This window comes from Aethina tumida, chromosome 2, assembly GCF_024364675.1.
Source record: "Aethina tumida isolate Nest 87 chromosome 2, icAetTumi1.1, whole genome shotgun sequence".
Classification (NCBI taxonomy): Eukaryota; Metazoa; Arthropoda; class Insecta; order Coleoptera; family Nitidulidae; genus Aethina; species Aethina tumida.
In genome coordinates this window covers 28903600-28921647 of record NC_065436.1, presented here as the reverse complement: position 1 = coordinate 28921647, position 18048 = coordinate 28903600, and the positions used below count along the sequence as shown (strand labels likewise).

The 18048-nt window shown below is 31.6% G+C and overlaps 1 protein-coding gene across 1 annotated transcript in view; it reads left to right on the top strand.

Moving 5' to 3' along the window:
* Positions 1-3100: 3100 nt before the first annotated feature.
* Positions 3101-18048, top strand: part of LOC109602700 (discoidin domain-containing receptor tyrosine kinase B) — a 93840-nt gene continuing 78892 nt past the window's right edge. The window contains exon 1 of the mRNA XM_020019126.2: positions 3101-3219. The gene's annotated coding sequence lies outside the window, so the exon portion shown is untranslated. The remainder of the gene's footprint in view (positions 3220-18048) is intronic.

The following is an 18048-nucleotide window of genomic DNA, read 5'->3' as shown; positions in this document are numbered from 1 at the left end:
AAAATCGATGAGAATTGAAGAAAGAAACATTAAGTTTTAATCAGGAAGAAATCAATATAAGAAAAACAATATTAATAGATACATTTGACCATCCAATCGAAAGTGAGCGAATCAAATAAAACAGTAACAGGTCCGAGTAAGGCCATAATCCAAATTGAAATACGTACTCCGGTCGGTTTTAGGAGGTTTTTTCAATGCTGAAATGTTATTTTTGCATCCCATGCGGGTTATAAAACGTAAAATAAAACCTTGTTAGGACGGAGAACGTCTGCGGTCCCTTAATAGATCGATAGGGCGGCGCAATACGGACAAAGGATAAGTAGCGGAAGACAAAAAAGGCTGCGATGAATTAAAGCTCTTATAGGTAATTTTGAGTAATCTCGAAACTGATTAATTAATCTCTTTACAGTCAATTACAATTAATATCTAAAGGGTGCCAGCCATTTTTCGTTTAAATACCTTTGAGCGATGGATAAAGTCGGGCTAATTCTCCATCGGGAATTCTACTGAAGATTTCAGTGACTAATTAAGGTAATACACTCGGTTTCAAAAGTCTTTCACCACGTTATAATATCAAAAACAGTTAAAGGTACTATACTGTTTGAATAAATTAAATTTAAACATGTAAATTCATCATTTACAGGGTGATGCAAGACTTTAGAAACTAAATAAAGATTAATTGAACTGAATGTTAGAATTTTGAGTTCAGGTTTATTACATTTAAAGCATTATGTAAACCCAGAACAAGAGCAGAAGATTTTTAATTGGTCCAGTGAAAATAGTTTCACTTAACTATCCATTATCCATTATTCGCGGCGAGTCGTGCGAAAGATTCCAGAAATTTTAATTGTATCAATCCGACTATTTCGAAGATCATTAAGCGGTGAAACTTTGAATAGTTGAAATGATTTGAGACAAGCTGATGCCGCAATTAGAACGTCTGGCAGGACCGAGATATTTAACTCATTCATTGGCAATTACGCTGTATGGCTTCTGCACTGAGCCTATGTTTGTCACTTCTTGGTAACGATTTATTGGTAGGGAAATTAAAATGTTTTCATTCAAGATCGATCACCATTGAACGAACGAAGATGGATTTTAAAATATTTTGCCTATTTTTAAAGGGCGTGTAATGTAGAATGTTAAAGGAGTTTTTCAGCAAGGACATTAGATATTCTCGTCTCGGACCGAAGGTTCAAATAATGCTCTGGCGCCAATAATACCTATACGTCGGCCACGAAATGGATGCACATATCTTCTGGATATAAAATTTATTTCGCAAACTATTTTATATCTTGTGTGCTCACCTATTTTACGATGGCTTATAAACTTAATGGCTCCGAGATGTGAAAGGGGCTACTATGCAAAACTCTGAACCAATATAATGTTGTCGGTCCTAGGAAAATAATACTCCATTACATAAATTAACATAATAAAGAAGCATATTTCAATTGTTTAATACCCTTAAATAAATTCACAGCGAAGGGATCGTGAGCAAATATTTTTTTGCAGACACAAAAATACATCAGCCCAATTAGTCTTATAAGTGTTATTTACAGTCATACGGATAGGCGTCTTAAGAGTCTCATATATGGTGTAGGTGTCACTAACAGGCGCACATTCCCACCACTTAGACCTTAAGGGCGTACCGTGAAAATAAACATCGTTTTTTCGACCCGTACACGAAAACATAATTGGAGTTTTTCCCGCCTTGTTCACCCTTATGAATACTTCCGAAAATTACTTACAGACCCGCCGTAAATAGCACGATATGAAATAATTAATAGGGACAGTTTTACTTTCGTCGTCGCAACAAACAATTGTGCATGTTTCAAATTTCCCATCGGCGTATTTATTTAATTATTCCATTCTTGGAACGTCGCACAGACAATATGGTTTTGGTGCATGGACGATTTGTCATAACTCGCGGTGATCTTGTGTTGGTGGTTCATTATTTTAATTGTTAGCATGTACGTGGCTCAAAGAGCGATGACGACGCATTTGTCTTGTGTCACATCTCTCATCTGCTAATGTCTTTTCTTCCCAGGGGCTATTTTATTCGACGCATCCGTCTGACAACAACGTCGCTTTCCCGAGGTGAAGGTGTTTAATTCCGGCATTAAGTTAATGTCCGCAATGTTTGTAACACGGAAGTTTTCCCAGTTAATTTTGGCTCTTCATTTCACGTATATTTTATCGGTGGTTTTAATAAAAGTAATTTGGGACAGTTTGTTATAATTTATTAAATTATGATTTTCCTATAAAATCCACTTGGAATTTTTTTTACTTTTACAGACAAATAATCTACTGAAAATGAAAATCCAATGATTTTACAATAATAGATCAAAAAACAACTTTTTGTCGATTTTTAGGTTGTTTCTCCTTTTTCTTGAAACAATCAAATTAAATCTATCTGTAACAAAATTGTCCTCTTCACAAAAATAAATTCAAAGTGCACTTAACTTTTTTTTTTAAAACCGACTTTCTTAAACTCAACTTATTTAAACAATTAAAATTTCTGAACTACTTGACTAATCTTATAACAATATAAATAAAATTTTTTGACTGTTCATTTACATTTAATTTGAATAATTTGTTTAGCCAAATCGGTTAGTTAGATCTCGAGTTATATTAAAAAATATCGGAACAACTCTGGAAATTGGAAAAAAAATCAAAAATTCATTATTCGGAAATGCTTCTGAAAAAACATTAATTTAACCATAGTGGGACATAAAAGACACATTGTTTTTAAAATTATGTATATAAAATATTTATAAAAATAATATTAAATTGAATTTAATATGTAACTGGCGCATTCGCCATATTTACACTTGTGCAAAACGCAAGCTGAACTGTTATTTCTAATAATAAACAAAATTGTCATTTCAAACTTCCCACTAATTGTGACAGTATAGTGTTTTACCGAGCGTAGCAGTAGTTGTCGGGGTTACAATATGATGTAGATTTCTGTTACACAGACGTTCTTAGTTCCGCCCCCAACCGACAGATGTGGCACAGTGTTCCTTCTTCGGGAATTGTATTATTTTTAAATTAAATGCATGGCTCGCATGCAGTCGACGTTTGGCAGACGCGTGCAATGCCGGCTTCTCGCTGAGGATTCAATTTACCGAACGCATGTGACACGAGACGTCGGCGAAATTTAAATTGTTCTTGTATCTGTCGCTTTTGTGTCAGGAATGTTCAGATAAATTTTAATTGGTGAGTGGTTTTCTTCAATATTCAAACTTGTTTTGTAAATTTTTGATTATTGATTTATTATGAATTATTTAATTTTAATTAATCATGTGGGTATTAATAAATAATTTTCTTGTAATGGAAATTCGTAATATATTAAAATAGTTTAATAATTAATAGACAAATATAATATTTTGAAGTCGCATTTAAAACTATAAATAATTTGTTAGTCAAATAAAAATAATATTCCAATATTTGTGGTATCCACCTATTTTTATTACAGTTTTAACAAATTTTTTTATTTAAGGTTGTAGTGGTTGTAAATCAGTTATATTCATTTATTTTTAAATTAAAATGGCTGAACATGTTAAAAAATATATTGTAAATCAGATATTATTTATACTTGTACATTTCAAAATAAAATTTTCATTGTAAATCATAAAAGTTTTTAAATTTTGATATTGATAAAATTTACAACAAAATGACGAAATAAAAATCTTTTTGATGTTAAAAATATGTTGAAAATAAATCCAAATGTAATTGACAATAAAAGTTCACATTCATTAAATTCAATATTATACATGGATTGATTATTCAATTACATTATACACTAGGGAGAAAAATGTAATAATAAATAATAATACAATTTTATATTTTTTAATTTAATTTTAATAATAATGTTATAATTATTTATATTATTGAGTTATGTTATAATTGGAGTATGTGTTATATGCTTTTAAAATTGAAATAAATTTAAAAAAAGGTATTGGAACAAAATTAACGTAATAAGATTCAATTAATTTTTTCAAACGTAATAAAATAATACAAGAAATAATTTCGCTGCTGCTTAAAAATATTTAAATATTAAATTCCATATATTATTTTAAAGTCTTGTTTTGTTTTATTGGTACTAAAATGCAGTAAATTTTATGTGAAGTACCTTTAAATATTGTATATTAAACAAGCCCCATATTAAAATATAAAATATTAATATTTTAATTAACCTAATAAGTTTGTGCTTTATGACACAACAATAAACTTTTTTGAATTACACTTTTATTCAAATTTGTTTCATTAAATATTAATGCGCTTTTTGCAAAAGTCGTATTCCGTGAGACAAACCATTTAATAAATTTCTGAATATTTACATTTATTTAAAAATTATGATAATAAAGGCATTAATTGTAGAAACAACCTTTCCTGTAATTATAATTAATTATGGTACTAATTTGCCGGTATTTATAGTTGAATCTAGATACACCTAAGTAAGTAACTTTGGCCTGTTGCTAGAAGACGTAAATCAATTAGTCCCTTTGTTCCACTTAATCAGACATAGTTGTAGTTAAATGCATTAATAACGTCAATATTGTAATCTACATCAAGTTTAGGAATTCGTGAGAGCCTTTGGCGTCCAAACACAAACTTCCGAACTAAGTGGAAGTCACACACATAGTGACTTCGAACCAAGTACCTGATATTCCAGGAAATGCCATTGAAATTCCGGCGAGGTCCGGTGTTTTGAATTTTCATCGTTAAACCGCAAGTCCGCTTTAAAATAATGCCTCAGTTTTCGGTCCCTTATCCGACACGATGCAGATATTCGAGAAAATTCACTTTGTGTGTACCGAATTTGCGTGAATTGAGTTTTCCGGATGTATATCTCGGTGGAAATACGATATTTTATAAACTGGCATGTGTCGATGATGTACAAATGTTTATTTATGTAACACACAGACTGAGACACCTTAAATTAATTGCATGAGGAGACGTTAAAGCATTCCGACGGTGTATAATTATCAACACAACTAATTTAACCCATTATGAACATTGTTTAGAGAAACAGGCTTCTCCTTGAAGATAGTTTGTTCTGGGGATTTCAACATGTAACTGTAACTTACTTTGCTCTAATCTTATAAGACGTAAATCAATTTGTCCCTTTGTTACACTAAATCAGATGTAGTTGTAACTAAATGCATTAATAATGTCAATATCCTAATCTGCATTAAGTTAGAAATTCGTGAGAGCCTTTGGCGTGCAAACACAAACTTCCAAACTAAGTGGAAGTCACACACAGTGACTTTGAACAAAGTACCTGATACTCCAGGAAATGCCATTGAAATTCCGTTAAGGTCTCAACTATATTAAAAATTAACACATAAATAAACACAGCTTCAAAAGTGTTGTATCACCCTGTGATGAATTTACTTGTTTATATATTGCATGTTTTGAGTTAGGAATGTTAAAACACAACAAAAAATTATAACAATTTCATTTTTTCATAATTTTAATGAAATAAAGCCTTTTGTTGTAAATCTATTATTTAATTTATAATAATGCCAGAATATTCATTAACAAATGAGATTCACATACGAATAATTTTTCTTCATGGGAAAGATTTGCTATAAGATTGAGAACATTCATCTCGGTACGGTTATGAAGACCATTCAACAAAACTATGAAAGGGGTTCCGTAGAAATTAGTTCTCAAAGCGAGCTTGTAAGTGTGATAAGTTCCAGACAAGACAGGTATATAATCCAAATGGTTATGAGAAATAAGTGGATAACTGTAAGCAGCCTTACCAGTCATTATCAGGCTACATAGCAGCAAATCATTATGAATGGAGCCAACAGAAAACGGATTGTTGCTAGTCAAGTACAAACATTAAGATTGGAATGGAATGTTCATCAAAATTGTCTTTTGCCTCAATGATATTTTTTTTTAACGTAAAGAGGATAGGATGTGACTATCGAATTGGAGTTTATTGTATCGTTTGAATTCCCTCATGAGTATCCCAAACTTACTAGAGGCTACAGTGGAAAAATGCAATGATACCCTCCAAGAACTTATTGATAATCTAATAAGGATCATGTACGAGGTACTAAATTAAATTGATTCATATTGTTATCGTTTTTGATAATAAACTTCGTTGATGATGAAATTATTTTATTATTATTTCTTCTTAACTTACTTTATTTCTATTTGGTAAATGTTAAAATATTTTAGGGGTTCTTTATGGGTGTAAATATTTAATAATAGATGTAGTATAATAAAAATTTTTTGTTAATTTTAAATTATAGCATGGTGCAAGACTTTTGACACTCTTGGTATTAAATTTTGCTAAAATGTGTCATAAAGCTATGTAAACATCCTCATAATTTAATCACATTATTTAAATGTATTCCGGCAATTTTAGGTGGAGAATGTGTTTAAATTTGCTACAAATCTAAAGAGGATGTTTTTGCGAGACACAACATCCTACTTAATTAATCTTTACAACGTTACAGCGAGTATTGTTATTTCAAAGGATTAAACGTAAGACCCACAAGATGGGGAGAAAAATATAATGGCACACAACGTTGAAGGACAAAATTAATGGTCGTTGCGTATTAAGAAACATAAACAAGTTGCCTGTTATTCTTTTCAGAGATTTTAACTTTTTCTTAAATAAAAGGATTTTGGATGAGTTTTGTTGGATCAACTAAAGCCAGTTGGTTATTGATTTGTTTTAATATACATTGGTATTATTATTATAGCAACTTTTTAAAATGTCAATGGACTATTTAGGTACTGTGGACTGTTAAAATAATTTTCTAATGCTGTTATTCAAAAAACTAATATTTTCTTATTCAATAAAATGTTACAATTATTTTCTGAATTGACTTGGACATAAATATATCAACTTTAATTTTGGAAGGAATTTTTATTGACTAAATGAGTAACGTTTAATAATATCCTTTTTGTTTTATAATTTAGACACTTTCAACAGCTTCGAAGCTTAGACTCGACGAATTACCGAATATATGATATGCTTATATTTCTCCAAGCTTCTAATTTTGTACAATTTTTATATCGCCTTGTCCAAGGCAAAACATGTGACAATTTTGGATTTGTGTTTGAGATTGTTATCGTGTTCAATATATGAAGCAAATTGTATTTTTAATATATCCGTGTAAATGTGTCCTTCTGTACGTTGAAGGATGCCACGCCAGAAGTAGGTTTTCATTGCTAGTCTCTAGCGAAACAAATCCGTTCTCACAGTCAAACAAAATTTTCCCATTTCCTTCAGGTTGTTTTTAACTTGAGTGAACGATAAGAAGGGTTTTTTGCCATTAGAATCCATTTATCGATTCTTTCAAGCTTTTTGAACTCGCTGTATATTTTTCGTAGCTGACTGACTTATTTAGCTGTAAACTCTTAGCAATTTCTATTTGTTCCTCTCGGTATTGGTATATATAATGAATTATAATTTTTCTTACGCATAGTACAGTTGGACTACGAATAATTATTAAATAATTATAATAAGTAAAAGACATATGGTAAATAATCGAGTGCATTGATCCAGATGAATGAAATACTATAAAGTAAAAGTTGCTATTAATTTTATTCAACGAAAAATAAAAAATATGCACAGATCATTAAAGAATATAATTAAATTAACCGGCTTCGTAGTGAACACAACAATAATGGAAAATGTAACAAATATTATATACAATGAAATTCTATACATTTTACTAATTAGTTACTATAATTATGGCTATTACTTTATACACGAACATTCCTTTGAAGTTCCATCGAATCATCGTGCACAAATTCATGATTTAATAGAAATTAAACAACAGTTGCAACTAAACACCATTTATAATTCGGGGGATTTTATGAAGCTGGCCGGCGCCATTAATTATTCAAAATTATTAGGTCCACGCATAAACACATTCATTCGATGGCGGGGGCGGCATTGAATTAATAATACGCGTGCAACACGAGTGGGATAACGGAAAGTAAACATTACCTGTCCGGCGTGAAAAACAGCAAGAGGAAATTGAAAATATGAATAAACCAGGTCACGTGGCCCGGCAGTTTCGCCCTTCGGGATCCGGCATGCATGTCGCTGACGTACGACGGTCGGGAGACACTTTTGCGATGCGTCGCATCCCGCACACATCCCGGAAATTCTCGAATTCTAACTGAAAAAAAAACGCCCCATATATTTTGTCTTACGTGAGACGACAAATTCTGCTTCGGAAAACTGTAAAACGGATAAAATATATTTCACATCGATAATTTGTTTTGTCCCTAAAAAGTTCAAAGGTTTTCGTATAGTTCGGGAACTGAAATTATTTATTTAGATTGTAAACGTATTTAAGTACGTAATAACGGATTTACGGGTTTGGAACGAGCGGAAGTGAAGCGCCGGCAAAAATGCACACGCAATTCGCCGCCAGTAAAAGGCCTTTGAAGAATTATTTACGATTCCACAGTTGCAGTTCCCCGAATGATTCTGACTGTTGTGACGGATTCAGATTCGCTCCAGCGCCGCAACATCCAAGACATTCCTTCGGAACTGGCGGTGGGACTCCGCCCGTCTGTCTCCGCGGACAATTAATTTCATCTGGCAGAAAATAGGCGTCATCTTGGTAACCGACAGCTCGCGAAACGGCGGCACACGCCGAGACGCCGAGGGGGTGGAAATCTTGGCACCGTCTCGCGTGTGACGGGATAAGGTCGGGATTATTGGTGGGGTGTATTACGGATTCCTGGCACTCGTTTCGGAACTGGCTGCGAAAGGGGAAGTGTCAACTCAAATTAAAACTTTATGGAAAAAAGTGGTGAAATGTTGGCTGTGATATTTGACTACATCTGGTTTATGTGGTATTATTGTCCCTTTCTTTTCGATTACGTTAATTTTTATTTACTTCCAAATGCAATTGAAATTATTTATAGATTAAATTTAAATATGAAAAATTTAATTAATTAAATACTTAAAAATACAACATTTAAGATGAGCGATCATCATCATTAATTAGCATAAATATAACAAATTATAAAATATATAGAACATATGTTAATAAAATTATAAATAAAATCAAATATTCTAAATGCAATTAATGGTAGAAGATGAAACAATTCACTAACAAATATGGACATTTTTTTGATAATTTAGTAAAAGGTGTAAAATCACAAAAAACACATTGTATCTCATCAGAACGTCGAGAATAAATGGAAGAAGTCTTAGAAACTATTAAAGAAAGAAATATTACACAGTGTGGCCCATTTTAACAAAATTTTTTTTCCATTGTAAAACTTAAAAATATGTGCTTATAGACAAAATTTCACGTTTTTTGGCCTAAAACCAAAACCATAAAGCCATAAAAATTAAATAAATCATGCTAGCGAATTTTTTACAGATAATCTAACTACACTGCCTGAAATTTTATAAAAAAAATATGCACATTCATAATTCTGTGGAAAAATCATACTTTTTTATGAATATATTTTTTTAATTAAGTAGTCTATGCAATAAATTGTCAAAAATAGAACAAATTTTATTTTTTTAAAAATATTGGAATATTTTATGATTTAGGTACAATTGAAACAAAAGTTTATCAAAATCAAACAAAAAATACAAATTTTATTTGGATGTTGCGCTTTCAAAAGTGTCACACTGTATATATAAAGCTATTTTTACTAACAAAGAAAACTCAAAGTCAAATAAACAGCTAAGAAATGTTGCGCCATGATAAACAAATAAATATATTTCAGAAGTACATTAAAGTACAAAAAAATGGGCATTGGAAGGAGCTTAAAAAGCTATTACCTGAAAAAAATATTCAAATAAATAATTTTTTGTAATTTGTCCACTCCATATTGATTTATTTGTTCTTCTTGCAGTCCAAAATGCTCACAGACCTGTCACATTTTATCATACGTAGCAAAATAGTTAATCATTAAAGTGCATATATTTTTTGGTAAATTACACTGAATTACAGACACTACTTTTTCATATCTTATTATGATTTCCCTATAAATTTTGACTCATTGCACAGCAAAATCACACTTAATTTTTTATAGAAACATTTTCGTAAAACGAATTTTTGAATTTTTTATTTTAATTTAAAGAGCTACACCCACTTTTTTAAGTATAACTAAAAAAATAAATTAACATTCTACAACTTTCATTTATAAAGTTTAAAGATTGGTGCAGTAATTCAGATGTCATCGATTATAATAACTTAACAAAGTTGACTATTCTTGAAAAAATCGATATATAAATTTCATGCTCAATAATGCTCATCATTAATAGAAATAACAAAGTTAAATGTAGTTTGAATTTTTCCCGTGGGAATGATACTTTTACGTAAAAGTATTGCTATTGAAATAGAAAATCGACCTACAAATGTTGTAGTATCGTTTTCTAATATCTCAATTTTTCCCATTTTAATTGAGAATTTATTTCCTCCATTTACACTTGAATTTAATAAATTATAATTTATAAGCTTGTGGTTACACGTTTTAAGGATCAACTCTTCTACTACAAATGATAAAGTTACCTGTCAAGTGACCATTTTGGAGTGCAAGAAGAACAAATAAATCTACATGGAGTCGACATTGTCAACGGGTGTTTATTAGGTTCTTCCGACACTCAATAAAACCAGCTACGTGAACGGACTAAGATATTGCGCCTGCTAAGCCAATTTGAAATTTCTAAAATTCTTTACTTAAATTCCTCTGCAGACCAGTTTAACGCTCGGAATATCTATCGGGGATGCTGTTTCAACACCTCCATTGATATTCTTCGGTCGACGCTGTACTTTTTTCATGCATTTTTAACATGTTTTAAAACAAAAGTTTCATAAATTTATTTAATTAAACACATAACTTCGGACAAAGGGGCAAACGTTAAACAAAGAGGGAACGGGGAGAGGTTTAAATCAATAGAAGCCTGGTGTGTCGGGCGCCAAATGCATCGGACAGTGCGATAATCTCGCCTAATATCATCTCGAAAGTGCATTAGATCTCATCTTCGCGGGAGTCGAGGAGGCTTAAGAAAGCGATGTCAGCGGACAGAAATCACGAACAGAATCCCGCCTAGTTGACAGGCCCTCGCTTCTTGTGAATGTTAACTAAAATACCGGCTGACATCCTCACTCCCACGCCTACATATTGTTTTATTATAGTTTATGAAATTGTACGTAACGAAAATCTATCCGGTTTCATTTTAAACGAATTAGTGAGGGTAGATGGATATTTTTTAATCCGACAATTTTCATTTATTCGAATTCAAAATCAATTACTAACGAATTGAAATGTTACACCCGTCATACTGCAAAACTAGCCGTGGAAATAAATCCCATACCTGCGGTATAATTTGAAATTGGAGATATCCGAACCGTTGAGTATCGATAATTGGATGAAAGTCTTACGTTCCAAATATAAATAGAAACTTGGCTTGTATTAATCAATTGAAATTGCGGGGTAAACAAGTACTTAGCACTACAAACACATGCAGCCAAATTATACCAAGTTAATCAATGTTGTAGGAATATTTAATTCAATTATGCTTGAAGGCTGTTATTGTTGAAGTTAATTAAATATTTGTATTGCGGCAATAGAGACGGGATCAAATAACAAATAGTAATTACTTCCATTAGGGAACTAATTGTCTCTTTTAGTTCAGGAGTAAACAGGATCAAGCAAAGGGAATCAAGTTACTCTGTTAATTTAAATTGGCACAAATGGTATCTCCGAACTTTCTTCGGCTTTTCCTTTTTTATATTGTCATTATCTGTAATTGGTACATCTGTTTTGGAAAGACCCAATCTCTTTAACTCTAAGGCTAACAAAGAGAACTCAAAACTTTTTTAAATTGTTGATATACACTCTTACAACAGTCAAATTTTATAATGAACTTAAAAATTTAAATACAGTGGTTACCAGAGAAATGATACATATTACTATTTTTTTGTTTATGAGGAAAAGCACACCTCTAATATTTTTTTATTTTATTTAAAATAATTATACAATATTTTTTCTACTTACTACTTAGTACATATTTAAATATATTTATTATATAAATATTCGATAAAAGATTTCTTGCCTCCATTACATATGAAAGATGTTGTTAAAGCATTGGATAAAGAGGGAAATATATTTAAATAATTTAAAGAAGAAATATTTGTTGGACTACAAATGCGAAAAATACTAAAGAATGAGTAATTTGGTCCAAAATTAAGCGACATTAAACTGAGTACGTGGAGGTATTTTAAAAGAATTATTTCTGATATATTAGGACAAAAAAGAAGAAAACTACGAAGAACTTGTAGAAGAATTACTTGTGTACAAAATGTGCTGTTTTCTGAAAATTGAGGTGTGGTACCAAAATAGATGGGATCCAGCAATGATGGGGGATTACCTTTGGTTTCCTATGAGAGAAAGGATAAAGGCTTTAGTCAAATTCACTGTTACAAAAAGCTTGCATAAAAAAATGTGATTTTTTGGTATAGTGCACTAAATTTTATACGGGGGATTTAGAAGGCAAAAATATTGTTCTAATTTAAAATCCAGTGTTATCACATTTTTATGTATACAATCAATTAAGATGAGGGTAAATGCGACTATTTTCAGGTGCCGTCATCAATTATGCCCGGAATTAATCCGGGCGAAATATATTGTGTGAAATCGAGCTAGTAAAATATTCCATGAGACACTTAAGGGAGATACTTGAGATAATCGTACCTAATTTAATCCTTCAGTCGATCCCACTTGACCGCTTGAGCCCTCCGATAGCTAATCCACTCGAATAGGCTTCCCATCGGCAGTAAGAGAACTTTTCAAATTTAACATTTAACTGCAACTAACGCTCTTTTTAATCCCCGCTCGGAGATCAATGGAGCGCATTGTTGGAAAACCCTCCTCACTCGTATGGAACGCATCACAATTAAACGTGCTTCAAAGTCGAATAGTCGGCAGTTATTCCGAATTTATAACCACCAGGTCGGAATTTTTAGTTTTCATATTATGGCAATTACTTTACTTCATCTCTCAATCGACGTAAAATAGATCAAATGGAACAACATCGACGATACTTAGGGGCATTAATGCTCTTCGCATTCCGACTGCATGTGGAAGCTCTGCATGCAGAGCTTGAGGCACAGCACCGATAACCAGTTTCTATCTAACGACCCCATTTCAAATGCCCTGACAATGGATAAACGGAATTTAAAAGTTAACTCCCGGATTTTGTGTCATTATCAGCGGCGAAACGTGTTACAGTTCAGTTTAACGTCCGTGCCAGATAACCGCCGGCAATAATATTTATTTCGTGCGGCTATCAAAAAATTTATGATTGGTTTTTGTTGTCGGTTTATGATTTTCTATTTAGTATCGCTGAATGTAATTTAATTAACCTATACTTTATTTAAATTTTTTGCCGCTGTTTAGTTGGGATTGTAAATTATTTAATGTCGTGTCGAGTTTTCCGTCCAGATATATTAAGAAAATAATAATAAAAGCCGCAAACATAAATAACCCATGCAATAATAAAATAGTGCAAATGCAATTTCGTGTTACAAAATCCAAAACAGAATGTCCGGTTGATAAAAGCCTTTAACTGGAACAGCAGTAATGAATTTTAACTGAAAATTTATTTAGTATTTAATCATGGCCATTCCATTTAGCAATTTTCAGCTTTACCAGTCCTAACATTAGTCTACATTGGGGCTTAATTAATACTGCAACATTTTAAACTTCCATGTGATGACAACAATGTGATGAATTGACTCCTTAAATAAATAGTGTTTGAAATTCGTTTGTTACACATAAAATAAATGCCTCGTTTTTAACCCCCACGTAACAACACAGTTAGAGCTAAACATTTTAAAAGGTCGATGTCAACCGGTGTGTAATTGCTAAAGTCCAGGATTATAAAGGATAATTCCCCGGTACCTGACCGCTTTTAAAAGCTGCTAAGAACCGAAATTCCAAATTACACAGTCCGACCTAACTCATTAATTTTTTACATATAAAAGCCCAACAAAATTAAAACGCAAACGGTATCTACATTTTTAATAAATAGCTGTTGCAATCTTCGCATATGCGCCCAAGTTGGTAATCCCGGAAAATGTTGCATTAACCACATTTTCTAATTAATAATTAGTCCGCTACACTTAATCCTTTAGATAGCAGGAGGTCTTTTTTACATCCTATGGCACTTTATAAAATGGCAGACCGGCCGCAGATTGTAGCTTACGGGAGGAACGCTTTCAAACTTAATTAAAGGATTTTAAATGAAAGTAATTGAATTTCAAAGCAGGTTGAAATCTCAATACTGTCGGATACGTTTTCGTAGATGCTTCACATGCTAAACTGTTTTCCTGTCTTAAATTGCACCCAAAATAGACTCATCAACTTGCAACCAATCTTGTTTTAATTAACTTGTCAAAAAATGTTGTTTCAGGTTTGTTTTATGTCTTCAGATAATAATGTTAACGTACTAAAATATCAATAATGTATATTATGTTTATTTTTGATTTGAAAAAATTATGAAGTAGGAAATAACAGTAAAATAGAGTGTTATCCCTTCATTTTATTTTCTTTTTTGCTAATAATTAATTGATTATTGATTTCATCATCATGAATCACAATAAGGATATTTTCAACATGACAAAGTTCCTGCTTTTATTGTACAAGTACAACTGAACGTTTTCTGAAAGAATCTATGACGTCAACGTGATTGATAGTGGTCACCAATAACACCAAATTTAACTCCTTTGGACTATTTTCTATTCTGCCATTTAATAATTTAATTTATAGGAATCTGTTATAAAGTGTCAAAGAGTTAAACGATGCAATAATATAATAAATGGTGGTTCACATTATGACCAGTATTTTTAAACTTGAACGAATCAAAGAATATTTTTGAATTCATGGATTGAATTGGCATTATTATTATAATTAAAATATGAAAAGGAATCTATAGTTTGAAAACAAAAACAGAACCTGAAACGTTAAAAGTGACATGATAAGTTGTGATATTTTCTGATGTGAAATTGGATGTTTGTTTTAAATGGACGTTGTATATATGGAGGTATTCCATTGTTTTTGTTAAAATCTAAAGCATGCTAACTAAAACGGGATTGAATATCAGACGAAATAATAAGCTTGTTTCATAACGAAGAATTCGCTTTGACGAAAAACGGCCATTAATCTAAATAAACGTTAAAAACGAAATAAATGTTCTAGACATTTCTCAAACAAATGATCTTAACCTAGATTTTTATAATATAAAACCACCGGGTCCTACAAACTTTCAGAAAATTGCATTTTTCTTTTCAAGTACACTTCGCTTTAAGAATATTTGTCTTGTGAAGTATTTTAATATCTTCCAGGGGAATTTTTGGTTTAATGTAAATTAATTTCAGCCAAACTACCAAAAATGCTCCCTGCTCCGGTACCCTTCGGGCAAGGCAGACAAAAATTCTGTCTGTGTCTTCTGGTAAATGCACTGCACTAAAACTATAACTTCTTTGATGTTTTCGGGTTTGTTGCCAAGACTTTGACATTCTATTAACTGTTAATGTTTACAGTATTATCAATTTCTTTTGCAAAACTGAATATGTTTGTGGCAGGTCTAAAAATAGACAAAGTTGCGTACTTATTAAATTAAACCGCATTTCAGGCCCGGAACTTTTACATACTTACGACGTGTGTCGTATTTACTTGAAAGCATGGGAGGTTCTATTTAAAACTTTGTTTAACTGCGAAACTAAACCTAAACAAATGTTACTCAATTAATTAAACAAACCTTGTTTTTGTACTACATTAACTGTTCTGTGCCTAATGACCAGCTCTTTCCAGATACCGAATTGCGATAAGACTGTCGGTTAATAAAGCCATAAATTTTTTTACCAGCATTAGGCTCAAATTAAAACGAAACACAGAAATGGAGAGTAAGGTCAGTGATAATTAATGTTACTTTATTCCCGACGCAAAACATGACCTAATACCGTTAAAAAAAATCAATAACTTCGGCAAAGCTAGAGCGTGGCCGTAATTATGAGAATGTCAGGAGCGAACGATTTTTATGGGGCCGAACTGCGAGAAAAAAAAAGGGAGCCGAACTAAAAATTTATACAATGTCATACGGAATCCCATCTCAGCTATTTTATTTACGATATCCGCTTTTGATGCATTAGATATATCGCGCTGCACATATTTCTTTTTAGCTTTCCAATCATCCGATCCTTTCTACCGAAAACTATGCGACAAAGAACAATATTATCGCTGATCCGTTCATTGTTATATTTTCATTTTCGATGACGTGTTTCCGTCCTCCGAAGATCAGCCAGAACATTGGTCTACTTTTTTGTTTATTATGAATATTGAAATAATAATTTTTATACTTGATTTTTGTCTGAAGAAATTATAAATATTATGATGGATTATAAAATACTTCATAGTTATTAACACCTTTTCATATTCCACTATGATTTTCTTCTATGTTTTTTTTCAATTTCCGAACTTACTTCTATATTTTTGAGTTTAACTACATTCTACTACTTTTATTCATATAGTTTTGAGATTGCTCCAATAGTTCAGATGCCAGGGATTTTATTATGTGTTTGTTTTGTTTATATTATAGGAAAAACATGGGATATGAAGGACAGATAAAAAAATAAGCTGTATTTCTTGAATTGGATTTCTATATATATATATATATATATATATATATATATATATCAATAAAGTTAGCCAATTTAATTTCATTTATTAATGCGTAATTTGATATTTTTTTTCGTTGAACAAATTATATCAACGTTTTACTTTATCTTATTTCATTGTCTGAGGTACCAGCCACCAACTGTATCATGTTCTGTAAAAAATATAATTCAGCCTTCTCAAGACCGAGAGAAACAAGCAGACATTGCTAAGATTTCCGTTTCCAATATTGATACATAAAAATACAATAGGGTAAATGGTATCTATGGAAAATATTTCAGCGATTTCGAAAAACTTGAAAGAATCGATAAATCAATAATTCAAATATGAAAAAACATGATCGTCAGATCAAATTAAAGCCACGCGGTAAATAAAATCTACTTTCTACTAAGACATACAGTATTGGTCATATGTAGAGCAACAAATTAAAAAATATAATTATTTTATTAAAGAAAGATTCTTTTTAATTTAAATTAATTTTATAATTACTAAGTGTTTAAACAATTAATAATTTATACACGGATATCTTTTTTTATAATTTTGTTTTTAGTTTGATACAGTTTCTCTTATAATTTATTTCTGAGTCCGACATAGTTCATAGCTAAAAATGCTTGGAGGTGTCCATTTATCGATATAAATTAAACAACAAATTGTAGGAATGTTCCGGAATGGTGAAAAATAGAGTAAAATTACAGTCGATTTAAATTTAAACAAATCGATCATTTCGAGAACGATTTTTAAATTTAAAAGAAGGAATACACTGGAAGGAGTTCCTGAAAGTGGTAAAAAACGTATAACTAACAGAGCCGTGGACAGGAAAATAAAAATGCTTGCTGTTCGTGATCCTTTTATCAGCGCATCCGGCATAAATCAAAAAATAAACGAAGTCTTTAAGTCGGTCAGTTCTACAAAACGAAGGTTGAAAGAAGGTGGTCTCTATGGTAGAAAATCAACAAAGAAGCTCTTCATTTCTGCAAAAAAAGAACAGCGAGATTACTTTTTGCGAGAGAACTTGAGAACTGGACAGATGGAAAACAATTCTGTTTTTCAATGAAAGTCGATTCCAATTATTCAAATCTGATGGCATTTCATGAGTGAAATGACCAATTAATGAAGGGTATAATTCCGAAGACACTATACCTACTGTGAAGCATGGTAGAGGAGGCGTTATGATTTGGGATATTTTTCTGGATTTGGCATGGGCCCGCTGGTTCTGGAGAAACATATGCTTCCATTTGTCGAAGATAACATGAGTTTAAGGTGGATCTTGCATCAGGAAACGCACTATTAAGTTAGTTAAAGAAAAGAGTTTAATCCAATTAAAAATCTTTAGGAGGAATTTGAATGTACTCTTCGAAG